The sequence below is a fragment of the Nylanderia fulva genome, unplaced genomic scaffold (genome assembly GCF_048542155.1).
Source record: "Nylanderia fulva isolate GAGA-0341 unplaced genomic scaffold, ASM4854215v1 Scaffold187, whole genome shotgun sequence".
Taxonomy (NCBI): Eukaryota; Metazoa; Arthropoda; class Insecta; order Hymenoptera; family Formicidae; genus Nylanderia; species Nylanderia fulva.
In genome coordinates, this window is record NW_028190130.1 from 1 (window position 1) to 10,797 (window position 10,797).

The 10,797-nt window shown below is 34.6% G+C and overlaps 1 long non-coding RNA gene across 1 annotated transcript; it reads left to right on the top strand.

The window, feature by feature from the left end:
• The first annotated feature begins 230 nt into the window (after positions 1 to 230).
• LOC146723553 (uncharacterized) lies at positions 231 to 1,113 on the top strand. The gene is made up of 3 exons (XR_014924504.1): positions 231 to 374; positions 510 to 791; positions 891 to 1,113. It is a non-coding gene; the product is annotated as an uncharacterized LOC146723553 (long non-coding RNA).
• The last annotated feature ends 9,684 nt before the right edge of the window (positions 1,114 to 10,797 follow it).

A 10,797-nucleotide genomic window follows, 5' to 3' on the forward strand; every position in this document is an offset into this window, starting at 1 on the left:
ATCTTTCACAAATTTCCGAAAATAATTTGCGAGAGCGAGGAATCTTTGCAATTGCCATTTATCCCTTGGTTGCCGATAATTTTTTACTGCATCCGTATGCCGCGAACTTATCGTGATTCCATCTTCCGATACTATATACCCCAGAAATTCTATTTCTCTACGCAAGAATTTACATTTTTTAAAATTCAACTCAAAGCCGTACATTTTTAATATTATTAATACTTCTTCGATCGTTTCCAAATTCTGTTCTATCGTTTCAGATGCTATGAGAACATCGTCTATGTACACGAGTACCTTGTCCAGCCTTATTAATGGATTCAAGATCTGAATTAATCTTTTCTGAAACTCGGCCGGAGATTCACTAAAGCCGAAAGGTAAACGCTTAAATTCGTACTGACCATCCGGGATCGCAAATGAAAAGTATTTCATCGAATCCTCATGCACCTTTATTTGGTGAAAACTGTCGCGTAGATCTAACAGTGTGTATACTTTTTTTCCCCCCAATCTAGATAGGCATTCCTCTATAATCGGGAATGGATATTTCTGTTTAAACACCCTACTGTTCAACGGACGCAAGTCGACGCAGAGCCTTGGCTGACCGCTTTTCTTTCTGACCAGCACTACCCTGGCGCAATACGGAGAGGCACTGGTCTGTATGATGCCACGCTTCAGGAGATCGTCGGTGATCGTCCTCATTTGTTTCCGTTCCTCCAGAGCAAAACGTTTCGGGGCATACGCAAATACCGAGGTGTCGCGCATGTTCACCCGTACAGCATAATTATCGTCTACAGGTACGATTTTTCTATTATGTATATTAAGTAATAAATCACGTAACCTCTGCTTTGTTTTGAAATCGAAATCTATCTTATTGTCCTCGATTATTTGTTTAGGCTCTGTTTCTCCTTCATCGACGCACAAAGGAAGGAACGAGAACAGATTGATTGTTTGTTCTACATCTTTCGCCGCTGGGTCATATACCAATGTAAGTTTACTTGTTTTTAAAAATTCGCGTCCTAATATAATATCCCCTTGAAAGGACCCGCTGTCGAGAACATGTAAATATATACAAAATTTTTTGTCGCGCAATAACTCTATATTTAATTTTAACGGCACGATTCCTAAAATTTCTAATTTCTGATTAGACAAGTTTCTTAGGCTTGTCTCGACTTTAATTAAACTATTTCCCTCCGGATCTATCAGTTTTTTGTACACACTCGCTTTTATAAATGATACGGGACTGCCCGTGTCTATTAATCCTAACGAAAAATTTAGTTTCGTTAGGATAACGCACTGTCATCCGCGAGTTGGCTCTTATTGCCTGTCTTATATCTTTAAAAGAAACAATATTATTTATTAAAGATAAGAATATTATTTATTGAACAATAATATTAAATAATATAAAATTTTTATGAATTAAAATACAATAAAATTTAAATATATATAATATATATAAAGTTCATATTTATAATAAATGCAAATTAAACTTTTCTTTAATTTACGATAATGCTTCTCTTGTATTAAAATATAGATTTTATAGTAAAAGCTATTTTAAGTTTTGCTTTAAAAAGGTGCAACACAAATTGCAAAAAAAATGTTGATTTTATATTATTAGCATAACAGTAGGTGCATAATCTTTTATTATCATTTTCCAGAAGAACTTTGATGTATTATTTATATACATTTTTATTTTTAAACAATTATTAAAAATTATACAATGTAATATGAAATGGAAAAGGGTAAGAAGTACATATATGTGTTTCATTTATTTAGTTTAATGTCATTTAATGTATATTAAAAATATACATATATGTATATGTTATTTTTAAATTATATTTTTAAATTACATTTAATAAATATTATAATTGAGATTTGGATTTGTATTGTTCCAAGTTATTCCTCATCAAAAAAAGAAGATTAGATTATAGAAGTTTATATGTAAGCATAATTAGTAATTAATTATAGCATTAGTTATTAATTATAGTAATAATAGCATTAATTATGGTAATTAGTTATTGCAGTAATAAATTATAACATCTCTTTTCTATAAATAAAAATCATATTTACATGATTGTGTGATAAAAGAATAAATTTATATAAATTAAAATAAAGCAAAAATTGATCAAAAAGATTGATTTTAAATACTTTTTTCTAATCATTAAAAATAAAAATACTATTAGAAATACGAAGTATGCAGAATCGACGAAGTTGTTTCATACTTATCGAATTATAATATTTTGTATCGTTATATTATTATTACTTGTTTTATGTTAATGTTGTGACAAACAGCTTATAAAGCGAACAATAGCTTGTTATTATCTTGAGAGTATGTGTTATTATAAAGACTAAGTATTATATTTGCTCCGTTTATAACGCACCGATTGTTATCGGGTTGAATTAATTTAGGACACGAGGAAGTGATCGACTTATTTCGGTAAAATTCGCGACCTGCGAGACCGCCCGTGGGGACTACTTAATATAATGTCACGTATTCGGCGAAAGAAGAACATTATTATTCCTATCACTGCCTCAAGTTATTTCTCTCTGAGCAATGTAATAAAGAATCGATCAAGTCAAAGCAGCATTTTAAATTATTCCGAAATCCATCGTAGTCGTCACCGTCAAATAAAGAGAAACCAGAGACTTGTGTCTCGACTTGCGTCGATCGAGAAATATACTTTCTTTTTAAGATTTTTTTGAAGAAAATCGAAGATGTTTAAATTTGAGAAAAAATTGATTTTTACATTGTTTTTTGAAAATCTTATATAAATTGTTATTGAAAGAAAAAACTAATTTTACAAGATTAAAGTACGTAAAGAGACCTTTCGAAATCACACCTTATTTTTTATAATCGGAGTAGTCTTCTGAAATTTATCAACGTTTGAAGTTGGACGTAACGGCCAAAATGATAAAAATTCCAGTCCCTGTTAACACAGAGCCTGTATAGTGTGGGCCAAACAACTTGAGGAATAATTTTACTTTTGATAAGACTACACTTTCTGCAAATTTCAGCGTGATTGAAAAACTTTGGGTGGATCACTTCATAAATAATACCTCATATATTATATATTATATATATATATATATATGTATATATATACAAAATAATTAACAATAAATTATTAAATTACTAAACTTATTATATAAACTATTTTAATTATACTACATATATGTATATATGTATATACATATAATATACTAATTATATACTATTAAAATTGTATAATATATATAAATGATTAAACTATTAAAATATTAAACTATAAAATTATTAAACTTTACACTATTTATAATTTTTGCTTTTTGTTACTTAATTTATATATTTTCTTATTATATTATAATTATTTATCTCAATATATCTTTTTTAATATTCCGTAATTTTATATGTTCGAGTTTGAACTAAACATGCAATAACTTTTTGGAAATTTATAATTGATTTGTTTACAAACAACATTTGTTAATTTATCAAATATATTAAATTCTTGATTTAAAAAATTACCATGTAAAATGTGGAGTATAAATAAGAAGATAAAGTGATAACATTTCCTTTGCTTGCAGAAGAAAGAAGAGTATTTGTACTGTGAATTTCGAGCAGATTTTCTTCTAACATATTTGTACTTATATACGCACTTCTCTGCTAATTACAAATCTATTATCAAATTAGAAAGAATTATTATCAGAAATGAAAATACGAACGTTAATAAAATATAAGTTTAGTAAACTGCGTCACTTGTCTGTAAGTAAAAAATGTTCCTTTGTTCTAGAATTTCTCATTTTTTATCCAAATGTGTCGAATAATAATAAAATTAAATTATACATTTTTTTATTTGTTATTACTTTAATAAGTGAGTTATTACTTAAGTATAATAGTAAATAAAAAATTTAATATAAATACATATATTTCTATAATATAATTTATATATATAAATTATATTTTGCAAATATAGTAATGATTATAAAGCAATGAGATTATAAAGTAAATGAGAATAACTCATCCTACATTTTCGTGTACACATGCAAATGTAGAATGAACTACTCTCGTTTACTAGGCTTCCAAATTGATATCTAAACATTCACTTATATTCTTTTATCCAATGTGAAATCCGGTCTGGTCTAATTTTAGGTAAAAAGCAATCCGTATATATATTTTCACAATTATATTTTCATAGTAAAACGCTTGTAACATATGCTACACCGCCAGACAAGACTGCGCGCGAAAGCGCTCGCGGAAAACCGTCCGTAAAGTCGTGCACTCATTCGTGCCTTCGCCGCTACGCGGCGTCTTTTCTCGCAGTTAGAATTCCGCTGAGTGAGGATATAAGGCCACGCGCTGCACTGCCAAAACATATTTGTGAATATATACGTATATATGTATACGACCAATGGGTGTCATTAAATTGTTATTGGACACTGTTTAATAGCAGTATTTTATTTTAAATATACTTGGAGACATTTTTGGTCAACAAGTATGTCGGAAAACAACTGTGACTTTTGCGAAAGTAAAGATTTTAGCTAACTCTTTTTAAATTTAAATTCTCATTTTTCAAAATAAAGGACGGTATTCCATAGTCCGTTCTTATATTTAAGACTGTCTTAAGTACAAAGTCTTTTAAGATGCTTTTCTCTTCTTAAGCTTAGTCGGATTCATAATCAAATCTTGATGGTCTTATTTGAATCAAATAAGATCGTGTTTATTAGAAAGTAAGGTTATGTTTTCAAGTCAGTCCGTACATGACTTTAAGATAAGCTTATTATTAAATATTATGGAATTAATGGAAGAAAATTGATGTTATTGAAAAAATATTGATTGATCGTGATTTTCAAGTAGAGAGAGATCGTGTACGAAAATGATACATTCGTGATGGACTTTTTAAAACCCTTTTATAAAAATTTACAATTTAAAAGACGCTGTAGATTAATAAGGATTCCTCCTATATGGAATATTACCAAAAATTGAAGAAGGATTTTAGCAAAAATTAACAATCGTGGTCTGCCGATTCCACCAGTACAATACAAATTGTTAATATGCTTAAGATACTACGCAACACACACACACACAGAGAGAGAGAGAGAGGGGTGTGTCTAAAAATAAATATATTAATAAAATTTATCTTTATTATTTTTATTATTTCATTTACTGGATTATTTTCTTTTTCAGCATCATCAGTCTCATTACTGCTTGAGTCTGTAACATTCAATTGTCATTGTCTCATAAATTCTAAATTCTTATTCATAAACAAATATATTAATAGAAAATATCAATAAAATTAATTATTTTATCATTTGTATGAAGTGTGACAATAGAATCATTATTAACTTCCTGGAAATCATCATCAATAAAGTCTATGCTCTCCACATTTTCAATTAATTCCTCAGGAATACAATTCATTAATATTCTTTGTTGTCGTTCTGAAAAATATTCATTGTTACTATTTTTTCAATTTTTATTATAATATAAATAAATAAAATAAAGATGAAATTACCTTTTAGTATTTTATCTGATAAATTTGATGAAAATAATGTTGGTGCAATTGTCATTAAATTGGGTGCTATTGCGGCAATGTTCGGGTCAATCTTTGCAGATTTAGGTTCAGGTCCACCACCTGTTGATAAACGTGCATGTTTTTCCTGCGTAAGGATATCTCTCTGTACTGATTTTAAATTACTCCATAATTTTCTAAATTGAACGCTTCTCTGTAATAATTTATTACACATTAAAATGTTAAAAATTAAATTACTTTGAATATAAAAAATATTTAAAATCTAGCTTAAAAATGAAACTATCTACCGCAAATATATTAGATTTTCTTCAGATATAATTAACATTTTTATTTCAAGCATTTAACATATCTAATTAGAAAAAATATATAGATTTTTTACTTTATTACAATAGATATATGCATTGCAAGTTTGATTCCATGCTTCTTCTTGTTTCAAAGTTGTAGCATCACTTTTTTTCAAGGAGAATATTTTGTTAAAATTTTAAGGAAGAATTCTTTTCGGGATCTATATAATGTTTTTTTTTGCTTGATATTTTTTTTACAGTAAAATTACTTTCTAACAATACTTTAGAGTCTGCAATAATTTGATAACATGAATAAATGGTATAGACATACATCTTGTTAAATTTTTCTATATTTAAACATATTTCATTGGCTGATACATCAGAAAAATCCCAAAGATTACTGAAAGTAAATCAGATCATCTTAAGCACTAAATTCAGTAAAAAAATCTTAAATAACAAGAAGTGCTTATTTTTTTATGAAGATCGTCTCATTTTAATTAAAACTATGAATACATGAAATCTCAAGTCATACTTATACAAACAAGATCTTAATCTAGAAAATCTTAAGAAAATGTTTAAGCTTGGACTATAAATACCGTCCAAAGTCAACTCTCTAAAATTTGTCTATTTTTTGGATATTTTTTTTATTCCTTTGATTACTTTAAAATGTGTATCGTATAAGAAAATTATACTGATTTATTTGATTGTGGTAACTTTTAGGTATACTGTACTCGATATATTACATTTGTTAAAAGTATCAAGTTAATTTACGTTTATTGATAAAATTTTTGTGAAGATAGATATAATATATCCCAGGTAGCACAACGTCGTCAATGAGACGTCTTTTTTACGTACGTTTTCGTCAGAACTTACGTCAAACTGACGGTCAGTATGACGTACAAATGACCCTATACTGACGGCCATTTGTCACAGCATAAATGACGTCATCAGATGACAACAGTATGACGTCATCAGATGACAACAGTATGACGTCATCAGATGACAACAGTATGACGTCATCAGATGACAACAGTATGACGTCATCAGATGACAACAGTATGATGTCATCAGATGACAATAATATTACGTCATTAGATGACAATAGTATGACGTTATAATGATTTTAGAATTGCCTTAAAATAATTGCTTAAAAATAACGTTTAAATTAAATTTTAAAAAGAAAAAAATATATAACAAAATATAATTACATAATATATTTATTTATTCATTATATGTACGTTTTACATCATTTAGACTTATGTGCTAACAATTAAACTTTCAAATGATAACAATAAAATGGTTGAGCATCTAGTACTGATACTACCTCTAAACGGCAACAATAAAATAAATTCGTATTTGTAGTATTTATCTATTTTATTACACAGCCTTTAATTTTAAAAAATGCAACTTCTGTCTTACATTTAATTTGAGGTGAGTGAGCCTAAAATGTCTTTATTCAATAATTATAAATATAAAACACGTATATATATATATATATATATATATAGATATACGTGTGTTTTATATTATATATTTAAACGTTATATGTGCAAACATTTTTACTTGTATATATAAACTATGTGAATTAATAAAAACATAATCTTATTTAAGCTCACTTATCTTAATTTTTAACTATATATATATATATGTATATAGACAGACACCTCTTCAAGTCCGCTGTGCAGCATTTGAGTTTGCTGAACGTCACAACATCCCCAATAATTTTAATAAAGAAAAAAGGTGTGCTGGCGTAAATTGGTTCTATGGATTTCAAGCTCGTAATCAAAATATACCACCGAATCCTGCCTGCTAGCAACCAGCTAGCATTACCCCAAGAGGCGACCGTAATTACCCAACACGTCGGTCAATTGTGGTCAAGTCAGAGATTTCTTTTAATCAATGCAGGCCTAATTATATATTACCTTTCTTAACTTTTATGCTTTCACTTTCGAAAAATGATTGATGAAGTATCCGTCAACTATTCTATTTTGGTTTTAAAGACATTTTTTTCTGAAAATAAAAAATAATTCTTACTGACTGCAATTTCCCCATTCTCCCTTATATATATTGTAACCGTTAAATTTTTTTATTGTCCGTCGGATCGAAAAGGATCCGGGAAATAGGGCCGATGTAAGTGGCCGACGGCACACCTTCGGCGCGGAAAGCGGGAAATTCGCGTAAACACAGAAATATGTTTGTTTGGGCGCCAGGCGCGGGATCCGCGCCACTCTGAAATTTTACAACTCGACAAATGACTTTTATAATTAGTAGATCATCCCGAAAATTTCCGCGACGGCGACAATCGACTCGCTCAGGTCGTCAGGGGGTAGAGGGGGGAGTTCGGACGGGAGAGAGAACGGAATTCGAGAGAGGCTATTTGAAATCGCTCAAATATAACCAACATTAAATATATTTAGACAATGATGAACAAAGATAGACAAAAAAAATAATAGTAGAAACTTGAGTACGATGATAGGTTCCGAAAGAAACTTACGATTCGTTCGATATATTACGGAGAGATCTCCGCTTGAATAACGCCGCAATACAGATAAACGAGGCCGAAATTTTATTCGAAAAAATACAATACGGCGCATGCACGGCCGAGACGCGGCGCGTTGTTATTGTTCCGCGCCTTTGAGACGACCCGACGCGGTGATATCGGACGACACGCGGGACCCGGAAATACATTCGCACGCCTACGTGTCGAATAATTATTAACGCACGAGACTTACTAAGGTCCGTGCGGCGTAATTAATTCCGATGGTTTTAGGCAATACAAAATTCCCGTAAACTCGAGTAGGTCCCGCGCGACGTTCTTCGAGATCGTTCCGCCGGTCGTCCCTCGCAATATTTCACAAATAATCCGAAGACGGCACGGATAAGAATATGCGCGAGAGAGAATACGCTATTTCGGATGCGTGACTCTAAATAGTTTTCTATTCTCCGATCTAGAAACTCTACCAGACGAGAACGATACAGTACGTACAAGACGATACGTTAATTTCTACACTAGCGTGACAAAATTCGCGGTGACTGTCGGCATATCCGCGGGCGAGAGAGAGCCTCTTTTAATATACGCGCGGGAGAGAGCACGCGGTCGGCCGGGCGCCGGGATAAATTCTACGCGGAACGAGACTCTAAATTAAACTCTCAAAATCACGAAATTACCGGTGACTCTAATAACCGGCCGCGGCCGTGACACGATTCTCTCCCGAATACGGTACTCACAAAAAGAAAGAAGTTAGCGGCTTTACAATATGAGATAGGGCCGTTCGTCTCACCGGTATCGCCGGGTCCTCGTGTGCTTCGGCATCCGCGCAGGAACCTCTCCTCTCTGGCACGTCTCGCCGAACAGTGACGAGCAAGGGGCCTGCCGGGATCACGCCGATACTAAATTTGGCATTTTCCACCCGTGGCGCTCCTTATCCTGGCAGGGCCGCCGGGTACCCCGCGGGGCCCTGCGAATTTTCTTGATGTAAATTTTCCCTCGCCGTTCCTCTATGTTTCCGCTTTGGGTTCCGGTATTCCTCTTTATGGGCCGTCGGGAAGACTCCTACGAGGGCACCTCTTTGCGATTCCTCCCAAAAATCCGCCAGATCGATTGTTTGATCGATGGTGGGATTTCGGTGTATCCGGATCTGCGGGGCTCGAGGCAGGAGGTCTCCCGCGCCTTTCGTTCCCGGGGCTCTCTCGCCTCTCGCGAGAGAGTGGCCATCCCCGTCTCGGGCCGGAATCTCTGCGGAAGAAGGAACATTTTACGGCGGTACCCAGGTTCTTAACGGGATGGGCAAGCCAGAAATTTGGTGCGAAAATAATATTTACCGGGCGTGATCCGGACTTGGTGGCTCCTGCTCGGTCCTCAATCGTCCTCTTCGTCCTCTCCGTCCTCTCACTCTTTCTCTCTATTGGTTTCCTCGGTTGAGACACGTACCCTATGCAAAATTGCTCGCCGAAAACGCCAAAAATCGCTCAAACAAAAATCATACAAAAAGTAATTCGCGAAACGGATGCGCGAAGCGCATCCTCCGACGCGGTAGAAAACGCAAAATGATTGTTCGGGTGCTCTCTCTCTCAAAGATTGGCGAGAGAGCAAAGGTTCCCGAATTTCCCGCCTTCCCGGCCGGGCCTTCGGCCCTTGTGACGGACAGTACAAAATGTCACGTCACAACTCCCCCTTCCCAGAGGAGGACCGGGGAGGTTTTACCAGGGACGAACGGTACTAGCCACCAATTTCCTTGCTAGGCAAATATACTTCTGGGCTCGGCGGCCCCGCTTCGGTCCCCTGGAATCAAACTCATCTCCCTCGCGACACAGCCGACACATAAATCGTGCGATACACCAATCGACTCTTAATCAAGCAAAAAAAAAAAAAACAAAGCTAAGCCTGAAATCACGCAAAGACGACACACATTCTAGGGACGCATATCCGTCAAGACGGTCAGGAACGGACGAGGTAGGTGGGTGAAATAAAAAACGTAAATTAGAACCTGCAATCCTTCTATTCTACCGGTATGGGGGTTACATATTAGTTACCGGGAACGAAAAGAGAGGTCCTATGGTACCGCGAGGACGGAACAACAAAAAAAAAAACTGATACCCTCGGGGATACGGAACAAACAACAAATAAAACAAAAAGAACACAAAAAAAAGAAAAGGAAAAATAAATTTAGGCGGGGTCCCGTTTGGACGGTCCTCGGCCCCGATGGTAAGCGCCCAGATCTCGGTATGCCGGGCCGCAGTCGGGACAGATCTGCACGTCGACGTCGCGCCGACCACACCCGTAACAATATCTGCCCTGTCGGGGTGCCGGGCAGGCGGTGTATCGATGACCCGTCGCCTGACAGTTCCAACAGCGCCGTTGGGGTGACCGGGGTCGCGGTTCGTCCGGTGTGGGTGACCGCGGGCCGCGGCTGGTTGAGCGCGCGGCCGGGTCCTCCGTCTGTATTTCTTTATCGAAATGCCCCGGGCGGGGCATTCCAATCGGTGGGCCCAGGATGCGTCCGCGTCGCCGGGTT